Source organism: Vipera berus, assembly GCF_964194415.1.
Source record: "Vipera berus genome assembly, chromosome: 1".
NCBI classification, from domain to species: Eukaryota; Metazoa; Chordata; class Lepidosauria; order Squamata; family Viperidae; genus Vipera; species Vipera berus.
The window spans coordinates 308030291-308057788 of NC_138202.1; the positions used below are offsets into that span (position 1 = coordinate 308030291).

The following is a 27498-nucleotide window of genomic DNA, read 5'->3' on the forward strand; positions in this document are numbered from 1 at the left end:
GAGAACCCCAAAAAAGTTAGCTTAACTGATACTTCTACAGTATTGAGACGAATGGATTTCTCTATTAATGTAGTTCTCATTGTGCAATAAGGAAATATTTTCCTTTCCTTTCTTTGCCAAATGGAAAGAAAAAGCAGATCCATTCAACTATTTGTCAACTCCCATTAGAAACATTTAATAGTAATAAAATTTACAGACTTGGTTTCCAGAAGATGCTGCCAGCATAATTGCTAAATCTTAAATACAGTTTGCCTTCCATGTTTTCCGATATGGTTTCAGACAGAAACAAAACCTTCTTCTGGATTAGCAGCTGCAGAAACTATCTTTCAAGCTTACCAAATAAAAGTGAAAATTCATTACTGGCACAGTACTAATAATCTATAAAATAGTGCATGTAAAACTCACAACAAAGCTGTACAGTATATATTATGATTTAGAGAAACATATGGAGTGTATTAACCTCAGCTAATAGTTTATTAAATTAGCCTGATTTTTTGAATATACAAAAGCTTTTTCCAATAATAACTAAGATGAAAAGCTTAGAAACTCATCCCATTGGGGAATAGGCTATAGAAATGGGACGGAGTGGAAAGAATCAGAAAAGATTGGGGGGGGGGTTAGAAAATTCTCAGTTAGTACCCCAAATCATTTAACCTATAGAATAGAGAAAGAATATACACTATAACAAAAATACTGTATAAAGGAAAAGGGATTTATTACTAAATGTTTGCTTTCACCATATCTACCGTACTCTACATTTCATAGTATGTGCTTGCACCTGTTGGAGTTACTGTGAGTAATTTCCAGTTAAGTTTGCACCAAGTACACTCCCAGTCAATATGTATCTCAAGATCAGAGCAAGCACATCTCCCACTCAGTTCAGGTAGCAAAATACAACTTGATGTTTATTTATTAAACACCAACAAATATCAAACTAACTGCTAACATTGTGGGGCGGGGAAGCAGGAAAAGGAAGGAAAGGAAAATATTAACCATGGGTAAAGATTTTTGCATTATCTTATAGATCTATATCAAAGGGACATAGTATTTTTCAGACCCACTTGAAACAATTCTGCTTATAATTAGCAAGAATGGTCAACCTTAAACTTTTTGTCTACATAAAAGCAGCACAACAGAGATGGGAAGCATGATAGGTCATTCCTACTCTATGCTATACCATGCAAGAAACTACTTGATGGATGGGATAATGTATCCAACAAAATCAACATTAATACCTTGACCCATCTAAATCAGTCTTTCTATCAGATTCAGAATTTATTTGATTACTTCAGCAAATCTCCTTAAGTAGATCCTGTACAGATACTGCAGCTCTGCTAGTTTCATCACAACCATTCTGGACAAGGGGAGAGTGTTTTTGAATGGTTCTATCCTTCATACCTTATCACCTCCAGAAAGTGATGCTAGAGCTACCATCAACATCAGGCCATTAATCTGTAGTATCCCACAGTGTTCCCTTTTTCTTAAAGTCTGTTTAACAATTTCATAAAGGTATTGGAGGAAATCAACAGAGCTTTTTGATAAGAGCTATTAATATCATGTAAACCCCACCCCAAGGAGTAATTTAATATTGTGAATACCAAAGTTCAGTAAACTTCAATGAGGGAACACAAACTGAAATTATACTAAAGTTAAACAAAATGGAGTCATGTTGGTCAATAGGAAACTGGAGTTTAGGATCAAAGTTCAACATGTTTCTAGGTATTGTATTTTCCCAAGGCATGCATCCATGAATATTTCTTGATCCTTAACTGCTTCTGGCCCACCAGTGGTGACTCTGATAAACAGTATTATTGCAAATTATATCCAATGGTTTTTATTTAAAGGCAATATTTCACACTTGATATGTATTCTGTGTGGACTATTGCAAAAGGCACCACATGGGACTACTTTTGAAAAATATAACTAGTACAAAATACTGCAAATAAGTTGTAGCAGAATCAATTATAATTGACTTGAAAAATCTGCATTGTTTCCAGTTGTTTACTAAGACCATTTAAGATATTGATATTAATCTTAAAATTCCAAAATAGCTTGGGACCTGACTATCTCAATGAGCAGTTCTCCTGGTAGGAACCTCTTGAGTTCATTAGATCGTCAGGAGAGTCTTTTTTTAAAAAAAATGGAGACTTTTATATCTGGCACACAGAATGGACACTGTTGCAAAGCAATGGAGGCATTCCCTTGGAAGCTGCATTTGGACCTTTCTCATACTATACATCTCTTTGACCAGCTTTCTAACTGATAATGAATATTTCCCCAGTTTTAATTTTTTTCATTTAATTTTTACAGAGGAGGTGGAGTATAAATGAAATCAATCAATATATGAAAGAGAAAACGTGGCCCTTAAATTGAAACTGTTTACAAATTCCTGGTATGAAAAGTCCATGCAATCACCCTTAAACTTCTAGATGTTGCTGTTTTGAAAGGTTCTACAAAAGCAGAAGCAGCAAGACAAACCTGCTCTTAACAAGGGGCAATTTGTTTGAAAATATAGTATGTGTTTCAGGATTGCAATCAGAGCTATGGATCACTTGAAATTTATGCAGCGACTAAGGAGAGGAGAGAGGAAATTGCACTTGAAAAAAATGATCTGTAAAAAAAGTCCTCAAAAGAAGGTTCACATTTGGAATGTCAGTTCATCAAGTAATGAATCCCAATATATTACTAATTCACATTAACTCTTAAGCATGACAGTTTCCTTACTTTACACTAGTGTCCAATTAAATATGTACAATAAAATACCATCCTTTTGCTGCACTGATGTCTCTTTCTGATATTTAGCTCCATGTGTTATGAAGAGGCTTGGTAGGGTGACAGAAGGCAAGCTGTGAATTCAAGTAGATTTTAATCCTAAATTCTTTTACATGATATATAGAAGAAAGGATCATCCATCATAGTTATAAGCCATAAAGCTGACAAGAGGAAAAAAGAAAAAGTGAGTCCGGGGGGGATGCTAGAGAGAAAACCATAAAATGAAAATCTCATGATGAATTAGTTTGTATTTTCTGTTTTCATTTCTGACAGAAGGAAGGAAATACTCTATGTTTTCTTAAGGAAGTGCAAATTTCTCCACTTCATCCATTTGAAATGCTTCCCCTCAGGCAATTTAAACCAAGGCATGAAAGTTGGGATACCTTAAATGGAAATAATGATTCCCTGTAGATTTTGCCTCATCAATGTGTTAGCAGCTCAGTACAGCTCCAAAGGAAAACCATTTTATAGTCATTTAGCATGGCCCATTTATAGAAAGCAGCTCATATGGAGCATCCATTTATTCTCATAGTTTCTTTCCCATATTTGCTGAAATAGAAGATGCAACTGGGACAAGCATCTAAAGAAAAAGAGGCCATAAACTTGGAAACTGTGCTGTAAAAATCATGTGTTGCTGTAAAACGAGTTATAGACTTGAAATATTTTGCAATGGCTTACTTGTATAGCAATCATAAGTAGGACTATAATTTGTAGGGGCTTTGGTGAGGGGATAATATTTCCATTTTTAATACATTGTTTGGCCTCTCCATAAAAAATACAGGGCACTTATCCCAAAGACAAGAGAAAAAACTACATTTGGAAAAAGAGACCATGCAAACAATACAAAAATGGGGGAAGAATTATTGAAATATCATTTAAATTTGAGGTCGGATAAGAAGAAACGGATAAAGGATCCCTTTGGTAAGAAGCATATTTGCTGAGCACATTCTTGATCCCACAATGTCACTGAAGCACATTTATATTAATGTATTTAAAAAATGGGCAGTTTAAATCAGTTTTCTGTAAACTGGTGACATCCATGATTAATTTGGATCACAATTTCCACCAGCCTTAACTAAAATATTCAGTGATCAGGGATTAAGAGATCTGTCTTCTGAAAAATCTGGAGGCTTCAGAAAGACTCCTTAAGAAAATGTTTTGCAAGCTACAATATACTGTTGGCCAACATATTACTATGTCAAAATGTCTTCTGATCCTTCTTCTGTGGGCAGGTTTACATGGTTTACAAGGGCTACCATTTAAATTTTCCATAATATTCTTCAGTAGAGGCCTTGAGATCTGCTTTGAAGACCACATGCACGACCCCAGCACCCAATCTGCAGCACCCCAGAAAACCAAGACTGTGTTGCTAATATTCCTTTGCCAAAATGTTGGATTCTGGCAATGCATATTTTTTACAAAACAAATCTGGGAATGGGAATAGATGGCTTCCAGAAAATGAACTGCTCCCATTTTCACTTTACCCTCCCTTCCCAAAAAATCATGAAAGGCCCAAATCACATCGTTAAAATTTAGTGACAAAATAATTAAGAGAGAAAAATCCTTCTATTTCTACACTTCACTACTTTCCTCTCCCCCACCAATTGATTCTGAAAAGAGCCCAAAATGTAACAATCAAGCTTTATAGGTTTGATGTACAGTGCAGTATCCTTCAAAGTTCTGAAACTCACTAAAACAAAGGCTAAAATAATGAAGAACAGTTGCAGGAATTGGGTATGCCTAGTTTAGTGAAAAGAAGGACCAGGGGGTGACAGGATAGCGTGTTCCAATATTTGAGGAGCTGCCACAAGGAAGGGGGGGGTGTCAATCTATTCTCCAAAGCAACAGATGGCAAAACAAGAAGCAATGGATGGAAACTAATCAAGGAGAGAAGCAATCTAGAACTAAGGATAAATTTCCTGACAGTAAAAACAGTTCATCAACGGAACAAGTTGGTTCCGGAAGTTGTGAGTGCTCCAACACTGGAGGTTTTTAAGAAAAGATGAACAATCATTTGTCTGAAATAGTATAGGCTTTCCTTCTTGAGCAAAGGGTTGGACTAGATCTCCAAGGTCCCTTCCAACTCTGTTATTCTGTTAAAGTTCCCAAATGTACACAGAGCTCTTTATATCCTAAAGAACTCACATCTTTGGTTTTCTTCTCTCCCCACATCAACAGGAGGATAAGAAACAGAGAGACAGTAGAATACTACAGAAATAATGACTCCTCCATGATTACAGGCACCGTACCTCAAAAAACAATTGACACAAAGAAAAAGATGGAAGAGGACTATTCCCCCACTGTCCATTTTTTTGAGCTTCCTGGAAATTGTTCACTGTGTATTCACAGAAAATTATTCACTTTGGCTTCCTCCAACAGGACTATTCTTATAATACCACCCAGTTTGATTTTTTTTTAATTTGTATTTCTGAGTGGGTTGAATTTATGTGCAAGTTAAGTCACTCCTTTTCCTCATTTTTGGCAAAATGTAAGGTGAGGAGTGTATGCATTGCTACATGGTATCCAAGTGGAAAATAGAAACAGCTCCTGGATCAATGAACCATACCTCGACATCTGTAATGCTATATAATGTGCCTATTATATATTTATAAATGTAACTGATTCAAGCCTATGTATATATGTACTTTATTCAATAGAGACCTATTATTTTTCCTTCTATATTCATTCTTAGAATTATCTGTATCACAAAACTATTTGAGCACATCATTTCTGCCAGTCCTGCCAAAACTCTGCACTTCAACAATTTCCCCGCACACTCATATACAGGAGCACTCTAATAAATCTAAAGAAACTACCAAGTAATTCCAACTTCTATATTCTCAACTGGAGGATTGAAAAAGTTCCCAGATTATAGGATAGAACACCTACATAATAAAGCCTGTAAAACATCAAACATCTACAGATGTTTAAATTAAAATTCCAGATTTTTATCCTCGGTTCTTCTTAATGACATTCTGTTTAAAAGTCAGTTTTTCAGTCTGCTTTCTATCTTAAGAAATCATCAGCTATAATCCTACATTATTTCAAAAATAGTGTTCTTGATACATTTACAATATTATTAGTTTCCACAGCATAACAGCATATTTTCCATTTTTCCTAGCACATTTCAATAAATTAAGGGTTTAAATTCTAGAATAAAGACTGTCCTATTTATCACCCAGGAAAATATATAATGTGTAGGAATGGGTTCTCAGGATAGATTTAGGAGAACTTAAGAAATGTGGTTGATTAAGTATTTATCATAAAATGTTGCTTCCGTTTTAAATACCACTGCATTGTATGGTATTAAATGAAACTCAAGAATACTTAATTGGTTAAAGATGATTGGAGTATTAAAATCTTAGAGAAGGGGTTCAAGCATAATGGAAGGAAAGGAGCACTATGGGAAATTCTTTTTTTTCTCCAGCAACATGTCAGAGCATCTCCAGTTTAGAGATAAAGAATGTTAAAAAAGAAGGCTAGAGCCTTGATGTTGCACATTGCCATTAAACCTGCAGAAAATATAGTATTCTAATGAGATTGTTATGTATCTATTAAAATGTAATGATTAGTTCTACTTTTGTATGTGAACATATCAGATATACATTTTGTATTCTTTCGGGAAAGGCAATACTTGAGGGAGGCACATGCAAAAGTATTTACAACAGTTGCTGAGATCTCCTAAAAAAGAGAAGTCTACGCAGGGGGACTTACAAGGCTTTGGGGAAAACCCGCTTTGTGTTCTTCATCTGAAGAATGTTTGCTTCGTGTGCTGATGTTCCTGATGATGAGCTTGGACTGGCGTTTTGAACTAAGTTGGTGCAGAATTGAGGGCAAATGAATTGAGGCACAGTCCAACAATGTTTAAGAGAAGCTCCGGATAGGCATCTGAATTCGGTCCTGGGTCCAGAGCATGAGCTGTCAGTCATGCAGCAAACTCAAGCTGCAGCAGCACAGCTGAACATTTGCCTGAGGAGACCTCTGCTTCCACCACAGGCTCATGTGATCCTAGAAGATGTCAGTTCTGAAATATTGTGGCATGCCATTGCAACTGGATGGAAAGGACTTTTATGCTGGGATCAGCATTTTCTGCAACAAAAACTAACCAGTCACTTGCAAGAGGACTTTATGTTCAGTAGGGCGAAAGCACAAAACCAGAACAGTGATGTGCAACTTATAAAAAAGGACACACCGGTTCTCTCCTTTCAGATTCTGTACATTCCATAGACCTTGCTCATGCCACTTCCTTCCCTGTGGAATTGCTGTTTGAGTTTCCCAAAGCCAATATCAATATTGTAGACCTTTCTAATATAGTCATTTTCATGGAAGTCTGGGAGGAAGTCACATGGCCCTAACTAGGCCCAGAAGACAAGAAGATTTCCATTTAGGGTGTTGTTTTTACTCATATAAGTAGCAATGGAGTGGAAAAAGCTGAGGAAGTTGCAGTGATTGTCTTAAATGAGTGATAACCTTTTTCTGTGCTTCTTTTGTTAAGGAATCATTGCCCCTTCTCTAACTGGATGAACATGTGGAGCTAGTCATCCAAATGCACACACAATGTTAATCAGGCCCATTAAGAGAAAAATGCCTTTGCTGACAGTTTTCAAACATTAACAGGAATCCTGGACCAGGACAGGGGGTGCAGCAGGGAAACGGCAAGTGCTGGTTTTACCCAGGAGGAAAAGATCAGAAGGAACAATTGTTATAAATGACAGGAAGTTAAGTGTAAGGCTAAGCCATGTATTAAACAGAACATCCTAATGTACTGACATATCTTCACAAATAACATTGATGTTAATACCACCTTGTTATCTGTAAAGTAAGCTGTTTTATTTTCACTGAAATATTGAATGCAAAATGTAACCTTTCTTCTCTTATATAAAATGAATTATACTAGCCATGACTAATCAGTTCTACGTGATTTTTTAAAAAGCTAATAGTCTAACAAAATCATGTGTTCCAAGAGCAACAAAATGTTAGGATCAGAACATACGCAGCCCATTCTACTTGTACCTATAGTTAATCATATATTTTTTTTAAAAAAAACCATTTATTTTTATCTTTTTCCAACAAGTCTATATATACTTTACCTAATGTGCATTTTATAGCCATCTTTTCCCAATATACACAATTATATATTTCGTCCAATGGACAACTATGCTCTGATGCTGTAATAATCCTGTTAGCCTGAAAAGTTGAAATTTGGTAAGTTGTCTGAACATATTTCTGCTCAGTGAGAGACTTTATGGAGCAGCTTACCAAAATATCTATATACCATCCTTGATCTATCTTCTACCACAGACTTCAAAAAACAAGATGCAGGTCCTTGCATGTTGTCTAAACTAAAACTAATGCTACATCCTAAACAGAACCAGGCTTTGAATTCAACAGGTACTTTTTCAAGAACCGGAGCTTCCTCTTCAGATGTACAAGACAAACAAATTTCTCTGGGCAAATGGGAAGCAAAGTGATTCAAAAAAGAAACAAGGAAGTAAGGCACCAGACACCACAATGGAAAAGGAAAGTGTTATGAAAAATAGTTTGAGAAACCAAGCATAACTTCAGTTTATGTTGAGACAATTTTCATAAAAGTGCTAGATGCCAAGGTAGCAAATAAAAAACCAAGAATAAAAGAGAAAAAATACCTAGACTAAAGGACAGTTGTAAACATCAAAAAATATACATCCAAAGGACAATCAGATCAAATTTTGATAAAAGACATCCACAAAAAAAAAGTATATGCTACCTCTCTGAGTGATGTCTGCTTGCCTATGTGAAAAGGAGCTGGGATAGTATTTCAAACATCTGATCTGTTTTAAAAGTAGCAGTAAGGGCTGTGCAAATATATGATTAGAAAATACAATTCAAAGGCTCTGATCAAATCTCTCAATCAAACTTGATTTGAATAGTTGGACTGAGTTAAATGCCTCCAGGTTGATTTGAACTAGATTCATGGAAACAACTTTTCTGAAGAAAAGTGAATTGGTTTTCCAAACTAAATTGATTTCATGAGATTTACCCAGATCAATCTGAATGCTACAGGATTTGGCTATGCCTGATGTGATGACTCTGGTTTAGTCTGTTTGCTTGATTATCTGTTTAAATAACGATAGATTTTGTTAGATACTGGGTTCGTGACTTCAATGACAAGACGAGGCGAGTGAGTTCAGCAAAGATCATTGTTTATTGCTTGAAGGAACTGAACTGAACTTAGAAACAGGGCTGTGAATGCAGCAATTTATACCTTGGCCTCTAGGCGGTGACCAATAGGTTTAAAGCAACCTACTGCTGCCCTAGAGGCAGACAATGGCGGTGCTGGAGATGGGTTGTCTGAGGAGCTGGGAGCCATTAGCCAGCTTCCCTGCTTAAACAACCTACCAGCAATTAACCCACGTGATGTTCCCTTAACAAGACAAAGCCCAATACATTACACCCCTCCCCCCTAGAATATACAAACATTATCAATGAGAATGATTACAGCAATACGAGTTTACAGAGGTACAACAGTAATGTGCAATATCCATGTTTTTCCATACTGGCTAATACAGAGGGTCTCCTAGCTAGCAGCACAATAATGATGCAGACAACATCATAGCTCAATTATTTCAGAACAAAATCTTGTAAATATGCAGGAGGCTTGCGAACCCTCGTGGAACACCTGGGAGACCCAGGCACTTACTGGCCTACCAGCTTGCCTGTCGGGCTGGGTAGACCAGTGTCCGTAAGTTCAAGCGAGTCTGGTTGACTTGGAATTCTCTGGCTGGCTCTTCCAGGACGGCCCACCCCAGAGTCCAATTGCTCCGCAGAGTTAGCACAGCGCCTGTAGTGTTCTGGTTGGCTTTCTCCGTCAGGGGCCCCATGTTGCACTCCTGGGCTTTCCTCCCCTATGGCCACCTCCCCGTTGCTCTGACTGCTTGGCGCCTCAGAGCCCATGGATTGATCGGCCTGGCTGCCAGTTTGCGGTCCATGGATGGGACCTGGGACGAAGTCCTCGCTTTGTGACTGTTCTGGGAAACGCTTTCTAAGCTGATCGATATGGCGATGGACAACTCACCCGCCTTCTAGGCCCACTTCAAATGAGAGAGGGCCCGATGTTTTGGTGATTTTCCCTAGCACCCACAAGTTCCCATGCCCATAGTTCCTGGCCCACACCCCGTCGCCCACTTGCAGCCCCCTCGGGGGTTTTGGGTGAGAGGCCTCAGCTGCCACTTGGTCTGGATGCAACTTGTCCAGTTTTGTGATTAGGCGCCTCCCCCAGCGCAGCTCTGCTGGGCTTTTCCCCATTGCCATGCATGGCGTGAAATGTTGGCAGAGCAAAAAGTCAGCCAGTCTGTGGTGCTAGTCCCCAGTCACTATACGCCTCAATGACTCTTTCGTGGTGTCTACCATACGTTCAGCTTGACCATTACTAGATGGGTGAAATGGAGCCGATGTCGCATGCCTAATGAGGTTTGCCCTCAGGAATGCCTGAAATTCTGCCACAGTAAATTGGGCCCCATTACCGGACACTACGATGTCCGGCAGCCCGTGCATTGCAAAGAGTTTCCTAAGCACCTGGATGGTCCTAGCAGTAGTCATGTTTGCGATTGGTATAACATCTGGCCATTTAGAGTGGCTGTCGACCACTATAAGGAAAAGCTGTCCCTGAAAGGGCCCAGCGAACTCTATATGAATCCTCGACCAGGGGGGGGTGTCTCCTCCCACCTGTGAACAGGAGCGTGCGGCATTTCAAGCCTCGATTGCTGGCATGTATAACAACCATGCACTTGAGCCTCAATGGCTTTATCTAATCCTGGCCACCATAAATAGCTTCTTGCCAAAGCTTTCATGCAAACAATACCCGGATGACCTTCATGAAGCGATTGCAAAACCTTGTCCCTTAATGAGGTGGGAACTATGACCCTGTTCCCCCAAAGAATACAACCCTTATGAGCTGAGAGCTCATGTCTCCTTGTGAAATAGCTCTGAAACTCAGGACCTGGGCTTTTATCTAGCCACCCCGTGTGTACCCAAGATAGCACTCTGGTTAGATTCCTATCTGCTGCCGTTTCAGCAGCTATGTCCCCTGTGTGGAGGGGAAACTCCGGCAAGTCCTAAATGGACAAAATGCAGGCCGCTGGGGCTGGATCTGGTTTGATTTGCGGCAGTGGAAGCCTGCTCAGGCCATCTGCATGGCCCATATCCTTTCCAGGTTTGTGAATTAGCTTAAAGCTGTAAGCCGATAAAAAAATGGACCATCTTAGCATCCTAGGGGATAAGATGTGGGGTGTCTGTCTGTCTGTAGTGAATAACCCCAATAGCGGTTTATGGTCTGTGAAGACCGTGAAGTCCCTGCTGTATAAGTAGTCGTGGAATTTTTTTACTCCAGCTACTATAGCCAGTGCCTCTTTGTTGATTTGAGCATAATTACGCTCGGCGGAGGACAGTGTCCTCGAATAAAAAGCAATTGGAACTTGAGTTCCATCTCTCTCTAAGTGACTTAGGACTGCCCCCACCTCATATGGAGATGCATCACATGCTAGGCATACTGGCATTGATTCCTTGAAATGATTGATCATAGAACTGACAGACAGAAGAGCTTCAATTCCTGAAAACTGTTTTTGTGAACACTAGTCCACTTCCATGCAGCATTTTTGTCTAAGAGCCGGTGTAACGGCTCTCCCACTGCGGCCTTGTTAGGAAGGAATGCGTGGTAAAAATTTAGGAGGCCTAGGAATGTTTGCAGCTCTCCCTTCGTTTTGGGGCTGGGTGCCATCTGAATGGCTTTTACTTTAGACTCGGCAGGATGGATGCTGTCAGCATCTATACGGAAACCCAAGAACTCAGTTGAAGGGACTCCAATACTGCACTTATTCTTTTTAAGCTTGAGGCCTGCTTCACGCAGCCTTTGAAGGATGGCTCTGAGCCTCCTTGCTAATACCTCAGTGGATTCACCGGCAATGAGCACATCATCAAAATAGGGGCAAACCCCCGGAATGCCCTTGAGTGTCCATTCCATAATGCCCTGAAAAATGCCGGGAGCTACACTGACCCCAAATTGCAGGCGCTTTACTTTAAATGCCCCCCTGTGGGTTACAATTGTCTGTGCCCTGGCTGTGTCCTCATCAACAGGGAGCTGTTGATAGGCCTGAGCCAAATCTAATTTTGCAAAAATGGTACCACCTTGCAAAGATGCCAGGATGTGGCTTACTACTGGCACCGGGTATGTATGCTGTTTGAGTGCACGGTTAATTGTGCATTTGTAATCGGCACAGATTCTGATCTCCCCATTGGCTTTTAGTGGCGTTACGATTGGGGTCTCCCAGTCACCCCCCCATCTACTGGCTGCAGTACGCCCTGTTAAACAAGTTTATCTAACTCAGCGTCTATCTTGTGTTTAAGAGCAAACGGCACCCTATGAGGTTTAATCCTGACTGGCAGTACAGTAGGATCTGGTTTAAATGTTATTGGCAGGCCCGTGTATGTCCCCTGAACTGAATCAAACACATCTGCGAATTCCTCGCGTACTGTCGCTAGACTCGCGACTTGTGTCTGGTTGATTCCGGTTACTTGGATGCCTAGTATCCAATCGGGCCCAACCAGGCTTGTTCGTTGACCCCCTACCATGACAACGTCCAGGTGCCCAGAAAACCCCTTAAATTTAACAGCTAGTGTGGCCTCACCCTTGAATGAAACTCTGGCATTCTGGAAATCAGTTAGTATAATGTCAGAAGGCCTCAGCTTGGCCCATCTCTTGCTTCGGATGCAGACAAAATTAAATATCTCTAGTGAAATAATAGATATGGCGGAGCCCATGTCCAGCTCCATCTTGCAGGGGACCCCTTGCAACTCCACCTGAAATCTAAACTTCAGCTTAATGGGGCGGTGAGCTCCTGTACGGAAAATGCTTCTGCAGCTGGAGCAAAACCCCATGCTATACTGTCCCGGGGCCCCGGTACCTCTCCTGGTCAGGATGTCTGACTGGCGATTTGATGGCTGGTCCCACTGGCGACCTCTACAGATGGACACGATGTGGCCAGTCTTTCCACAGGCCAGGCATGTGGCTGTCCAGAACCTACAGTGCAAGTGTTGGTGGCGGCCGCCACACCCTGGGCACCTAAGGAAGGGATCTGCCTTGTAAGTCGCCCCTTGTTGCTTGTCGCTGTGACACTGTTGGTCGTTGTGTCTTTGTAGCTTGTCAACTTCTGTCATCATCGGGGTCTTCTGTGTGTTTGGTGTCCTCGTGTCTGAATTACTTTACTATATTAGCTCTATTACTTTTGTGAATCATCTGATTGGCAATGCACTAGACATTTATGAATATCAGCAACTCTTGGAAACAATTCTCTATAATCAACCAAGAAAGTTCCTAACTCACATTCCTGAATGATAGAGACACCACAAGCAATAAGGTTATAACCCCTTGGAGTCTTTCAAAATTTTATTTTATTCTGAACATCCGCCTGACCGTTTGGTTGTGCTATTGCTTTTGAAGTCAAATGGATTCTTAAAGGAAGAGCAAAGATAATTGAACACACAAAGCCCAACTGTGTGTGAAGAGGATGTTAATATGTCTGACCTCTTCTGTAATAGTTTCTATGGCTATATAATAAACAGTTGTATACAATCAGATGTTAGCATTTAGCAATCACATTGTCACCAGGGATCTAAGCATCTTTCACTTTAGGAGGATTTTCGTTAACATTGAAACATGGCTAGTCCAATGGATATTATCAAGCAGCTGTGGAAAATTGTTGTTTCTTAACTTATTCAGCAAATGGGGAAAGCTGGGTTGGGATATTGAAAGATCTCCTTCCTTTGAGATTTATATAAAAGGTTAGAGAAGCATCTGTTAGCCATAGGATGTTCTGCCATGATTTATAGTAATTTATTCCATCAGGAAGGAATTTAACATTTTCCAAATAAACAAATGATCATTAATGATAATCTGCAACAGTCTGCTGGATTCACAGGTCAGGATGAAACCTTGTTTCCTTCTGTAAGCCTCATGTTCAGGATGCTTTCAGAATCCCAGTCAATATTTAAGAACATGAAAATCTGTCTTTATGATCAACTCCTTGGTAAAGCTCAGTGATTAATTAATGAAATAACTTTTAACTATACCTTTGAGAGAAGCAGTTACTATCTGAGTTCAGGTGAATGAAAAAGAAGAAAAGTGCTAATCCAAAAATCTTCTTCCCTCTTCCTGCACTATATTGCCTTAAAGTACATCTTGAGTACCTGCTCATTGTATCATGAGTACCGTATTTTCCGGTGTATAAGACGACTTTTTAACGCATGAAAATCTTCTCAAAAGTTGGGGGGCGTCTTATACGCCCAGTCGCCTTATACGCCGGAAAATAGTAAATCCTCGGGAGCAGAGACATTAGTGGAAACAGACAAATCCAGCGCTCGAGAATGGCGAAAGACGACCTCCTCATAAATAAACCGACCAGCCCAACCAAGGCTGAGGCTCCAGCTTACCGGCGTCCTACGGCAGCAGCCCTTTTTTTTGGAAGGGAGCGGGAGTTAAGCGTGTGCCGAGCCACTGGCGCTCCGCGAGCACGAGAGCTCAAGGGAGCACGGGAAGCCAGGCGGAGGCCGGCCTGACATGGTCGTGCAGAGCTAAGCTTCACCTGACCCTGGGAGTTTGACTTCAGGGTGTGGTGCCGCGGCAAACCTACAGCAACACTCGCCCGGGAAGGCGCAGCTCGGGAATTGCAACAGGCAGACCGCAGCGGAAAGCTGGCGCTGGGGCTTCAGCAGCCCGGGGTCGCCCCTCCGCCCTGAAGTAGAAGGCGGCCTTGGGGAGGGTGTGTGTGTGAATCTTAAACTTGCGGCGCAGGGCTGAGCCCATTTCTTTTTCCCCCCACTCCTCCGCTGCCCTGTTCATTAACTAACCTATGGAAAGAACCGCCTTCTTTCAGACCTGGTGCCTCCCCGAAGTGTTGGGCCACAATGCTCGTCGCTCCTGGGCGAAACAGCTAGCACGTGTGGCTGAAGTAGAAGGGGCGCCAACGCGAGAGGAGATGAGGTTTAGGCGAGGCAGAGTAAAGCTGATCTCGAGGCCAAAAGCTCTTGATAAACCTTCACCTAATTGAGAAGCAGCCCTGACTTCCTACTTACCCGTATTTTCCGGCGTATAAGACTTTAACCCATGAAAATCATCTCAAAAGTTGGGGGTCGTCTTATACGCCCAGTCGTCTTATACGCCCAGTCGTCTTATACGCCGGGAAATACGGTACAAAGGAATGGATAAAAGAATCACTTCCTTTTTCTACATGCTTGATTAGACATGAAATGAAGGATACACAATTAGAATATACGGTTTTTCTCCAGTAAAACAGCTGCATGGATCTTGGATTTTGAGAGAAGCATGGGAAAAACAAGCAGTCTAGAATCATATACTGAAGTATTTGTATTTTTCCACCTCTGTAGTTAATAACGTGATGAGAGTAGGATTACTGAATATTATAAGAACACACTACCATCCATGGGTTGTAGCTCAGAGCAAAATAATGGACTCTTTCTCTGTTTTTTTAAAGGAAAATAAAATTCTTGTATCCGTCATGATGTATAATTTAGTCATAAGAGATTTTAGATCAGTTTTATATCACCAAAACCAGCTTTCAAGTGTAGGTTTATTGCTTGTTCAAATCCATAAATTCCAATCAAGCCATTTGAAAGATAGTATGATCTGTCTTTAAAAGTTCTCTTCAATTACTTTAAATGTATTTATTTTTCATAAAGTGCTTTATTCCAGATGACAAAGAAGCAGACTAGAACAGATTAAAGATGTTCCATGAATAAAGTTCAGTGAACACAACAATTTGACTTGCCAAAAGGCAAAGAAATTTGATAGTAATGTTCTGAAAGTTACTGTACTGTTGTAATGAATGAATACTTGGCTAGATACTCTGATTTTTATCTTATTTTTGTTGCAATCCTTCCCAAACTATTTTGGAGAGCAGGGATGGTCATCAGTTTTTTTGTTATTAACATTTGAATTTTGAAGTCATCACTTTGTTCTTTGACTTGTGTTAAGGTATATTAAGACAAGTTAATTATGACCAAAATATATACAAATACATTTGGTTTTTTTATCGAATACATTTGACAGGCTGCTATATATCTCCATTATATCTGTTTGGCTGTCTCATCCCCAAATTCAGCTTTCAAACTGGAAATGAACCAAAGAAGAAAAGTATGCTTCTTTAAGGGGACAGAAGAAATTTCAAGATTTTCTAATGGAGAACACTTGCATGCATCTTATTACAAAATGATATGTGGACTTTTTCCACATAATCCTTTTCACCTTGTAAAGAAGCTAACTTAAAAAATTTCAAACATCTTCATCATGTCACATTTTAGGTTGGGAGAGTCAGTTTAGAACAGTGTTCCTCAGTATGGGCAACTTTAAGATGTCTGGACTCCAAAACACCCTAATTCCAGCTGGGAGTTGAACTCCGCACATCTTTAAATTGCCCAGGTTGAGGAACACAGGCTTAGAATTCCCATGTGTATGTTTCTAGCTGCCTTCTGGACTGATGTTTCTATGATGTGCAATAAATTTCAGAGTTTCTCGCACACGCTCCAGTCATCCAAAGTCTTTTAAAAAGTAAATTCAACCCAATCTCCCCATCATTGAGTCATTGTATAATTTGTTCCATTATGCTTTTCTTTTTCTTTTCTTTTTCTTCTTTTTTCTTTTTTCTTTGCACTAGTGGTTTGTTTCATAAACTTCTCCACTATGAGAGAGGAGAGGAGAGGAGAGGAGAGATGCAGTAAACATTCTATAGTCACTTTATTTAAATAGGTCTTTTGACAAGTGTATCTTTTACCAGAATTGCAATATGAATTATCTAATACAAGTTCCAGAACTTTTCTTTTACTGTCCTTTTACTCATAGTGTGAGAATATGGCAAAAGTTACAAAGATATAATCCTGTGATCATTATTGGGATACTCAAAATCATGCAAATTCATGCAAAAATTCTCACTGTCCAGTCAGATCACATTCCCTGATCTGTGATATAGCACAGAAGAAAATATGGGGTTTTCCAGAGACAGTCCAAAAATTTGGAAATGAGCGAATGCCTCATTATATTTTTTTACCTTTGTTCTTGATGTAAATGAGAAAAAATGAATCAGTCTATCATATGAGTTTGCTAGCAGCCTGTGGCCAATGATTGCATGACTCTTTACTAATAGTTCCCAATTTGATAAAATCCACAAGAATCTTAAATAGTAGAACTACATCCCTGAACATTATTATTTCAGGAGCTGGGAGTGATTTAACTTTGGGAAAGAATGAAGGAGAATGAGATAATTGTTTCTGCAACCAAATTTATAACTTCTATGAGTCTGTGACTTTATTCTTATGTAGCTGGGGAATTCCTGACTTGGGAAATACATGTGGTTAAGTTGTCCTTGTCTGTATATGTGCGTCAAAGTGTCTATGTATTTATGTATGTCATAAGTAGAAAACAAAATCAGCAGCCATAATAGAATGTGAATGTATTTTACTAAGAGGTATATACGTGAGTTTAGTTGTTGGATCACTTAAACTTTTACTTCAAGAACATCCTCCAATAGCATCACCACCACAGACTACAGAGGCAAAAACACATGAATGAATTTGTGAATGAATGAGCCATTTGTCCCTCTGTCATTGTGCCCCAAATCATCTGCCTGACATTTTCATTTCTCATGGTAGTAAAAACCGTGAATCACATGCTGTATTTCTTTCAAGATACATATCAGAATTCCATAGAAGCAAAATGTAATTTTCTTAGATAATATATAGATATATAAAGCAATTCTGAATTCTTCACAATGTAAACTTAAGTTTCACTGCAAATCATTGACATACATTAAGAAAAATTGACAAACTCCAACAGCCTGATGTCACATAGATAATGGATATGTATTATGACGACTACATCCCTTGTCTAGAATGTCTATTTCTATGTATCAGCTTTGTTCAAATCACTCACCAGATCTCAACCCACAACAGTATAAAAGCTTTTTTACTTTATCATATGACTAAATATGAAAAAATATGGAAATAAAATATGGAAAAAAAGCAACTTAATGGACTTCATGGGCAACTAACTCAGCATTTGAAAATGGAGAAAACCAGAAACTCAAATGTAAGATGCTATACTTATCTAGCAATGGGGAGCTCTGTTTAAAAATAGTAATGGAACCATAAATTCTGTCTTAAAACATTGTTTTATGTTATTGGAATTTAGGTAATGGTTTCAGTAAAGCTTTAAGTGTTCACCATTATGATTACCAATTATGTTACATTACCAGTTTTGATTATAATGCTTCCTAATTTTCTCTCCTTGATATAATCATGTGATATTTCTATAGAAACTATTTTCCCCCATTTGTATTTAAAACATAAAAACCTGTTTAAATTAATAGTGTTTTATATTATCTTAATGGTAAATACAATGTAGAGGGGAAAACCCCCATACAGTTCAAACATTATTTGGCTCCATTTTTCTCCAATTCAACATGAACTATGTGTCCCTTGGAAATGAACATGTTTTTGGGTAACTCCAAATAAAGTATCCAATAACTCTTTATGGCATCCCCTTCTTTCTTGATCTTCTTCCAGAAAAAAAATGGCTGACATTCTCCCACTAATTTTTATTTTGAATACAGTAGTATTGTTATGAAAATATGCTCCACAATTTTTGCCTAATTCAGCTGAATATCTTCATTAATGGAAAATGGGAAGCAACAAGGAGTAAAGTTTCTTGGACTTTTAAGAGCAGAAATATAGTACAGATTATTAACTTGAACAGGCTAGAACAGCAAAATAGATGTGTTTTGTTATAGTTCATGCAGAAGAATGGAAATGTGATATATGTAAAACATCTGTGCATCATGAAAATGCAATTACATTGATGAGGAAATATCTAGAGTATCTATTTTGGATTATGAAGATTTATAAATACAAAAATGATTTTTTACAAGAATGACGTGAGTTTCCCTGTTGGCTACTTACAAGCAAAGTCAATGGCAAGAAGTTGGAAGTCATGGACATATGAGGTCCTCACCTAATGACATCTGTGGTCCTTGCTTAACCACATCAACCAATGGAATAGCTTTCCTTCAGAAATTGTGGGTGTTCTATCACTGGAGGCTTTCAAAAAGAGACTGGACAACCATTTGTCTGAAATTGTATAGGGCAGGGGTGTCAAACTCAATTTCATTGAGGGCCGCATCAGCATTGCAGTTGCCCTCAGGGGGCCAGGTGGGTATGGCCTGGGTGGGCGTGGCCTACTGGGTGGGCATGGCTAGAGTGCATATGGCCTACTGGGTGGGCGTGGCCAGCTCTACATCGTTCGCCTCAAGGGTGCCTATGGGGACCTGGGCAGGAGTGAGACAGATCTGAGGGTCTCTGGCAGAAGGAGGGTCTCTGGGCCAGGGCCAAGGCAGTGGGGGCCGTTCCCTCACTGTTTCCAGGATGGCTTCGCGGGCCACATGAAACCACTTCCTGGGCCGGATCCGGCCTCCGGGCCTTGTGTTTGACATGTCTGGTATAGGGTCTCCTGCTTGTGCAGGGGGGGTTGACTCGAAGCCCTCAGAGGTCTCTTCCAACTCTATTATTCTATGTTCTACATTCTCACCAGGACGTCCAGAACTTCTGTTGCTAAGTACTGCAGCCACATGATCTTCAACTCATGACAGCATTGCTTAACAATAAAGTTTCTGGTCCCAATTAGGATTGTTAAGCAAGTACTACCTGTACATTGAAAAAATAATTAGAATAAAATACAGTTTCAATAATAATGCCAATACTTCACTTCTCTACTATATTTTGGAATCTTCTTCCACTACTGTATATAGTACTAGTTGAGGCATTATTGCTTTCATATGACTTTCTTTCCCAGTTCTGCTGCAACATTTCAGTAAATGTTAGCATAAGTCTGTTTATTTAATAAAAAAAAAATTTCTGAAAATGCTTGAACTAGTGTACAAATAATCTCACAATAAGACATTTACAATCTAGGAAACAACACAATATACTCATTAATAAATGGCAAAATATGAGACATGATGATAATATGAGACTCACAATTAGCTGAACAACCATATCTAAAGATGCTTATTAATGTCTTCACTTCAACTTGGACAGAAGTATCCATTTGAGCATCTTGAGCTCTGTGCTATTTATCATTTTTATCAATGGCTTGGTTGAATATGTTAAGAGGACACTTTTAAATTTTTCAGATGACATAAATCTAGTAAGGGTGGATGTTAATAAGGAAAATATAAAGTTCTGCAATCAGGATAAAAAATGTAAGGCACAAGTACAGGATGAAGGAGCCTTGACTTGGCTGTAGTACAAGTGGGTCTGGGTTACCTTGTCAACCACAATTTAAACATGAGCCAGCTGTTTGATTGTCAAAAAGATAAATGTTGCCTTGAGGAACGTGGAGAGTAGAGTCCAAATTACAGGAAGTTATTTTTTTCCCAATTTGCTCTATTCTAGTCAGACTATTTTGAATACAGTGTCCAGTTTAGGACACCACTGCTCAAAAAGGACAGTGACAAACTGAACAGAGTTCAAAAAAGGGCTCCCAAGCCCTTCATTTTCAGACCATTGTAAGGTCCATGTTTGTTTTACAAAACAGAGACAAGATGTAATAGCAGTCTTCAAGTAACTGAAAGGTTTACACACAGAGAAGAGTGAACTTACTCTCTTGCTCCACAGGGCAAGACCAAAGTAAATGGATTAAAACTGTATAAGGAAATAGATTCAGCCTAGACATCAGGAGCAAAGTCCTAATGATTTGAGCTGTCAGATAGTGGAGTAGACTGGCACATAAAAAGAAGTGTTCTGCTGGAGGTTGGATGGTCATTTGTCAGAGTGTTGTGATTCAGGGTCAGCCTGTGGGTCCGGCAGCCGGGTCGGATGACTCAGATGACTCAGACGAGGGGGAGGAGGAGGGTGTTGAAGACGAACTTGCTGATGATGGCTTGGAGGCTTCGCAGAGCCCCCAGCCAGGGCCCTCTTACTTGGTGGAGACTCAGCTGCGCGAGCCCGACAGTGCGGATGATGATGACCCACAGCTGGCCCTGTTCAAGGACGCCCGACGCAGGAGGCAGTCAAGCAGGAGCAAGCAGAGAAAGGCTGTGGGACTTCTCGGAAGGAGGCACAGGGAGGCCACGCCCTGAACTCTAATAAAGGGAGTGTTTGGGGAAGGGCTGGTTGCTGAAAGCAACCGCTCCGTTTGAGGATCAAAGCTCCGGTATCTTGTTTCATGTTTTGTTGTTTGTTTGTGTAATAAACTTGGCAGACGTTTTCCAGCCTCAGACGCTTTCCAGCCTCTGCCGTTTGTACAGGGGTTGCCTTTCTGCAAGGCCGGTAGCAGGCTGGTACAGAACACAGAGATGTTTTAGCAGATTTTGCACTGAGCTGTGTGTTGGGTTTGATAATTGACAAGACACAATGGAACCAAGATAATATAGCATGGCAGTCGTGTCCTGCTTGTTGGGTTTTTTTTTCATCACAATGCCACATTATACCATCGAGAAAAGTTCCAATTTCAGTAAAAAATGGACTGAAGGTTTTCCTATCTCCAGAGCCGAAACTCCTTTCCTAAGATACCTTTTTAATGGCATGCAAGGCTTTCAAGGGATCAGTTGCTGGCTGGGATCCTAATATTCCTCCTCTTTTCTGGAAATCAGCTTGTTGAAAGACATGGATTCTGAGGGACTTTAGAGAATAAGACCCCAGTCTTTGGTTGTGGATTAAGCCTGGCTGAATTGTGGATGGTAATCTGTTTCACTGAATGAGGGTGTTATGGGTGAGGTCATTCCATGTGGTTAGGAATAATAATAATAATAATAATAATTTAATTTCTATACCACCCTTCTCCCGAAGGACTCAGGGCGGTGTACAGGGCAATACAATAAAATATAACATATAAAAATTAAAAAATATTAAATATTACAGCCCACTTCAATACATTAATACAATAACATTAAAATACCCATAAACCCATCAGACCAGGCCGGCTTGTTCAAATAAATATGTTTTTAGGTCATGTCGGAAGGAGCGAAAGTCGGGAGCCATCCAGAGCTCCACCGGTAAACGGTTCCACAGGTCTGGCGCGCCCACAGAGAACGCCCTCCCCCTGGGGGCCGCCAGTCAACACTCTTTGACCGACGGCACCCTAAGGAGGCCCTCTCTGTGGGAGCACACTGGACAAAGGGAAGTTGATGCCGGCCACAGGTGCTCCCGTAAGTAACCCAGACCCATGCCATTTAGGGTTTTATAGGTCGTAACCAGCACCTTGAATCTTACCCGGAGGACAACCGGGAGCCAATGCAGCTCGCGGAGTAGAGGTGTTACATGGGAGTATCGGGACACCCCCACCACAACTCGCGCGGCCGCATTCTGCACCAGTTGGAGCCTCCGAGTAGTCTTCAAGGGCAGCCCCATGTAGAGAGCGTTGCAGTAGACATCACATGTCTCTAAATTGTGTGTAAAGAATGCAGTTATTTAAAAAAAGCATTGAAATTCAACAAATCTGATTGTTTTGACAGCTCTCATGCTATCAAATGTCTTAAACACAAGACACTGTGTTTTTGTGTCTGTGTCTGTGTGGCTATGTGTGTATAAGCTAAAGGCCTAAAATAATCAGAATAGAGCTGAAAGGGACCTTGGAGGTCTTCTGGTCCAAACCCTGCTCAAGCAGGAGACCTTATACCATTTCAGACAGGTGGCTGTCCAGTCTTTTCTTAAAAACCTTCAGTGCTGAAGCACCCACAATGTCTGAAGGCAAGCTGTTCCACTGGTTAATTGTCCTCACTGTTAGGAAGTTTCTCCTTAGTTCTAGGTTGTTTCTCTCCTAGATTAGTTTCCATCCATTGTTTCTTGTCTTGTCTTCTTGTGCTTTGGAAAATAAGTTGACCCCCTCTTCTTTGTGGCAGCCCCTCAAATACTGGAATACTGCTATCATGTCACTTCTAGTCCTTCTTTTCTCTAGACTGGCCATACCCAATTCCTGCAACTGTTCTTCATATGTTTTTGTATCCAGGCTCTTAATCATCTTAGTTGCTCTTCTTTGCACTTTTTCCAAAGTCTCAACGTCTTGAGGTGACCAAAACTGGATGCAGTATTCCAGGTGTGGTCCTGCTAAGGATTTATAAAGGTAAAGGTAAAGGTTCCCCCGCACATGCGTGCTAGTCGTTTCCGACTCTAGGGGCCGGTGCTCATCTCCGTTTCAAAGCCGAAGAGCCAGCGCTTGTCCGAGGACGTCTCCGTGGTCATGTGGCCGGCATGACTAGACGCCAAAGGCGCACGGAACGCTGTTACCTTCCCACCGGAGTGGTCCCTATTTTTCTACTTGCATTTTTACGTGCTTTCGAACTGCTAGGTTGGCAGAAGCTGGGACAAGTAACAGGCGCTCACTCTGTTACGCGGCACTCGGGATTCGACCCGCCAAACTGCCGACCTTCCGATCGACAAGCTCAGCGTCCTAACCCACTGAGCCACCGCGTCCCTTAAGGATTTATAAGGCAGTACTAATACTTCACATGCTTTTGATTCTATGCCTCTGTTTATACAACCAAGCATTATATTAGCTTTTTTGGCTGTTGCCGCACACTGCTGCTCATATTTAAGTGATCATCCACTAGGACTCTAAGGTCCCTCTCACAGTTACTGTTTTTGAGCCAGGTTTTGCCTAATCAGTACTTGTAACTTTGGTTTTTCCTGACTAGGTGTAAAACCTTGCTTTTCTCCATATCAAATTTCATGTTGTTGGATAGGGCCCATTGTTCAAGTCTCTCAAGATCTTTCTGGATTCTGAGCTTGTCTTCTGGGATTTTGGCTATTCCTGCCAGAATTCCCTTTCTATTCCCTCATCTAAGTCATTTATGAAGATATTGAAGAGTACTGGAGCTAAGACGGAACCTTATGGTACCCCACTGCTCACTTTCCTCCATGTAGATGTACTGTTAAGGACAACTCATTGACTATGGTTTGTCAGCCAGTTTGTCATCCATCTGGTAGTGATACTATCTATCCCATATTTTATCAAGAAGTAGGTTGTGGTTTACTTTGTCAAATGCCTTGCTGAAGTCCAAGTATACTATGTCCACAACATTTCACTGGTCTACTAATTTAGTCACTTTGTCAAAAAAATGAAATAAGATTGATTTGGCATGATCTGTTTTTAACAAACCCATGCTGGCTACCAGTTATAACTTTATTTGTTTCTAGGTGTTCACAGATCTGTTTTTTATTAGTTTTTCCAATATCTTCCCAGGTATTGATGTTAGGCTGATTGGTCTGTAGTTTCCTGTGTCTATTATTTTTCCCTTTTTGAAGATCATCAGTTTTTTTCTAATCCTCTGGTAGTTCCCTGGTGCTCCAGGATTTTTTAAAGATATGGTACAATGGTTTTGAGATAACATCTGTCAGTTCCTTCAGAATTATTTAAACCATGCGGACATATAATTTTAGGGGAACTTTTGTTGAGACTGACAATATGAAACTATCCCTAGAAAAGAGGACTTTCCATTTTACTTAAAACTGAATGTAAAAAAAAATGCTATAAATAGAGGAGGCTACTCAATTTCTTTTTCCCATTTAACTAAACTCAGTTACTATATTTTGCCCTGGGGAAAACAGGAGATAATTTTCTGGGCATAGTTTTGAATTACCCACAGATGTGCAGCACAAGAGAGGAAATCTGGAGAAAATCATTCATGCCACATATAAAACAAACTATAAAGGCAAAAGCATCCAGAGCTATGAATGCTTATGGTTAGTTATCTTCAAGCAACTTCTTGGACATAAGCCAGCAGACAGGTGTATCTTCCCATCAGCAATGGTAGTGGACATCTATATCATAGCTACAACATGAGGCACGTCATATGTCAGTGATAGTCTCCAATTGCCTGTTCTTCATATGCAAACCAACTAGAGTTCTTGACTTACTCCTTAACTATTACCACCTATGACACAATTACAAAATAAATTAAGACTTATATCATTTTCTTGTCCTTTATCTGATAAGACAAAAAATGAGAAAAATAAAAATAAAACAAGAGAAAGGGGAAGAATAAAACAATATAGCAACACAAATTATACAACAGATTCTCACACTCACACACACACACACACACACACACATCATCATCATCATCATCATGGGAGAAAGATTAAGCAGAGGAAGTTCCATACCAAGACAAGATAGCAGAGGTAGTAAGACATTGGGAAAGCCTACAGTGGCTGGAAAGGGCTGGAAAGATGTAGGAACGGCATCCACTGAACAGCATAACCAAATACCTGACATTGTGTACAGGAACATCTGCATAGTATATGAACTGTACACTCCCAAATTCAGAAAGGAGATTCCACAGAACATCATGAAGAATAAGAAGCTAAGATCCTGTGGGACTTCCGGATCCAGATGGACCAACAGTACCGATCAATTAACCAGACATTATTGTAATAGAGAAAGACCAGAAGACAGCAGTGATAGAAGTAGCAGTGCCAAGTGTCAGCAACATCACAAAGGGGTATGAGAAACTGGAGAAGTATCAGGATCTGCAGGAGGAACTAAAGAGGATGTAGAAAGTAAAGGCCAGTGGTATTGGGAGCACTCTGGGCTGTGACTCTTCAGCTGGGAGAGTGACTCTAATAAATCCCAGGAACAACCTCAGAGCTCTCTGTCCAGGTGAGTGCAGTGTTAGGAACAGTAAAATACTATGCAGAATTCTCTAAATCTAAATCCCAGGCCTTTGGTAGAGGACCTGAGATTGAGATAGATATAATCCATCAGGATGAGAAAGAAATTTATTTGTGTGTTTGTCTTTATGTGGTACCATCCATTGTCCATATATAATTTGAGCAATTTGTTCATGAGTCACATGAAGTCTTCAATCGACTGGATAGTTGGGGCCCTAAAATTATCTTTTGAATATTGAAGAACTAGTTGATCACAGGCTGAATATGAATTGGCCATATGATATGGCTACTGAAAAGGCAATAACAATTTTAGAATACATACATTGAAATACAGTTTCTAACTATAGTAATGCTACTATATGCTGTATTGATTAGTTCTTATCCTAAATATTGTGTCTTTTACTGGGCAGTGTACTTCATTTGAAAATTCAGAAAAACAACAGCTACAAGGAAGGCAGTATTGTGATCAGAGGACTAGAGACTAAAACTTACAAGGAAAGATAAAAGAAATGGGCATACTGAGCCTGACCAAAAAATAACTAAGTAAGATGTGACATAAGTTTTTAAAAAGCTAAAGGATATCACAAAGAAGGCCAAGATCTGTCCTCTTTCATCTTAAAAGCTCAAGTTACAGAATAATAGTATTACAATAGGTTATGAAAGACAGATTCTGGCTAAGTGTTATGAAAAGCTTCCTCACAGTAAGAAAAGTTTGCCAATGAAACCTATGACCAAAAGAGGTGTTGACTTCCCTTTCAATATGCTAACTATTCGTCCATCAGGGTGCATTAATTTGGATTCCTAATTTGAGCAGTGGCCTAAATGACCCTCCAATGCCATGAACACATATATCTATAAAATTGTTGCAGTGTATGCCTCCCAGCATACACAAAGGACAGCACAGCAGGAGGCTGATGGTGCAGATCAGCAGAGGGGCTGGACAGCTCTGGACGATGACTGCTCACTCAGGATAAGCCTAATGACTTAAGCTGTTGACAGCCCCAGGCATGGTCAGCCTGGTGGGAAGCCAGGATCTACACCCATTGTCACCTGCACTGGCAGGAAGCCCAGGTTTGAACTGATTGGATGCCATCCATCTGGGCAGGTACAAATAGACGCCAGGCTTCCCTGTTTCCCCAGTTCGTTCTGTTCAGAATAAACTCATCTTTACCCCAGCTCTGTGTCCGTCTGTATGTGAAGCACGCGACTTTACAATTGTATACTGTATCCTACTGACTGACTATTGACCATTCATTCCTCTATATACAGAAAACACTAGTGAACAGGCAGCAATAGCTAGCTAGGCCAGATGGAAGCAAACATCATATCCTATATACAATGAAACTAGCAGGAGGCCTGCATAGAAAATCATAAGATTTCTAGAAGTGTATAAGTCCAGCAGGAACAGCAATGTCTATTTGAGATAGATCTAGATGCAAACACAGGAAGATCCACTGAAATGGTCAATTGGTGGTGATTAAATTCAAGTGTGACTAATGCAATCCTTTGATGATAGCAATGCGTATTACATTTTAGGATCACACCCAATAATCCTTCTTTCTAAACTGTCCATCTGACCTTGCCTTCATCTCATCCCCAACCTGCAGGTGAGGCAACATGTTCATTTTAACTGCTACAGTTTTAAAGTAGTGTTTTCTTGGTTCAACATAATGCTGGTCATGGATATTATTAATAATAAAAGCAGGTTTTGGACTCTGCCCAGATTCTACTAGCCATTTTCAGCCCCTGTGGCATGCCCTTTGCCCTGCATCTTATTAGATCTCACTTGGGTTCCTTATAGATATGCTAAAAACACTCCGGAACTTTCTCAGTTGCTTCAAAGTGCAACATTTTGTGAGAGAGTCACAAAGGTAAACTGCCTACGCAATGCAAGTTACACTTCAAATATAATTGACATGATAATGAACATTATGGGACTTGATTGATTATATGCCATCAAGTTATTCTCAACTCCTATCAATCATATAAATAGATATTGTCCATGACAATCTACATCCTAAT

At 40.1% G+C, this 27498-nt stretch overlaps 1 long non-coding RNA gene across 3 annotated transcripts in view; it reads right to left on the reverse strand.

Annotated features, from left to right (window-relative positions):
* Window positions 1–27498, reverse strand: part of LOC308666067 — a 180395-nt gene that overhangs the window by 101500 nt on the left and 51397 nt on the right. The window contains exon 3 of one of the 3 annotated variants that reach the window (XR_014026021.1): window positions 15043–16499. The exons of the other annotated variants lie outside the window; for them this stretch is intronic. This is a non-coding gene — a long non-coding RNA (uncharacterized lncRNA). Of the gene's footprint in view, window positions 1–15042; window positions 16500–27498 lie in introns of those variants that run through there. 3 annotated transcript variants of the gene reach the window in all.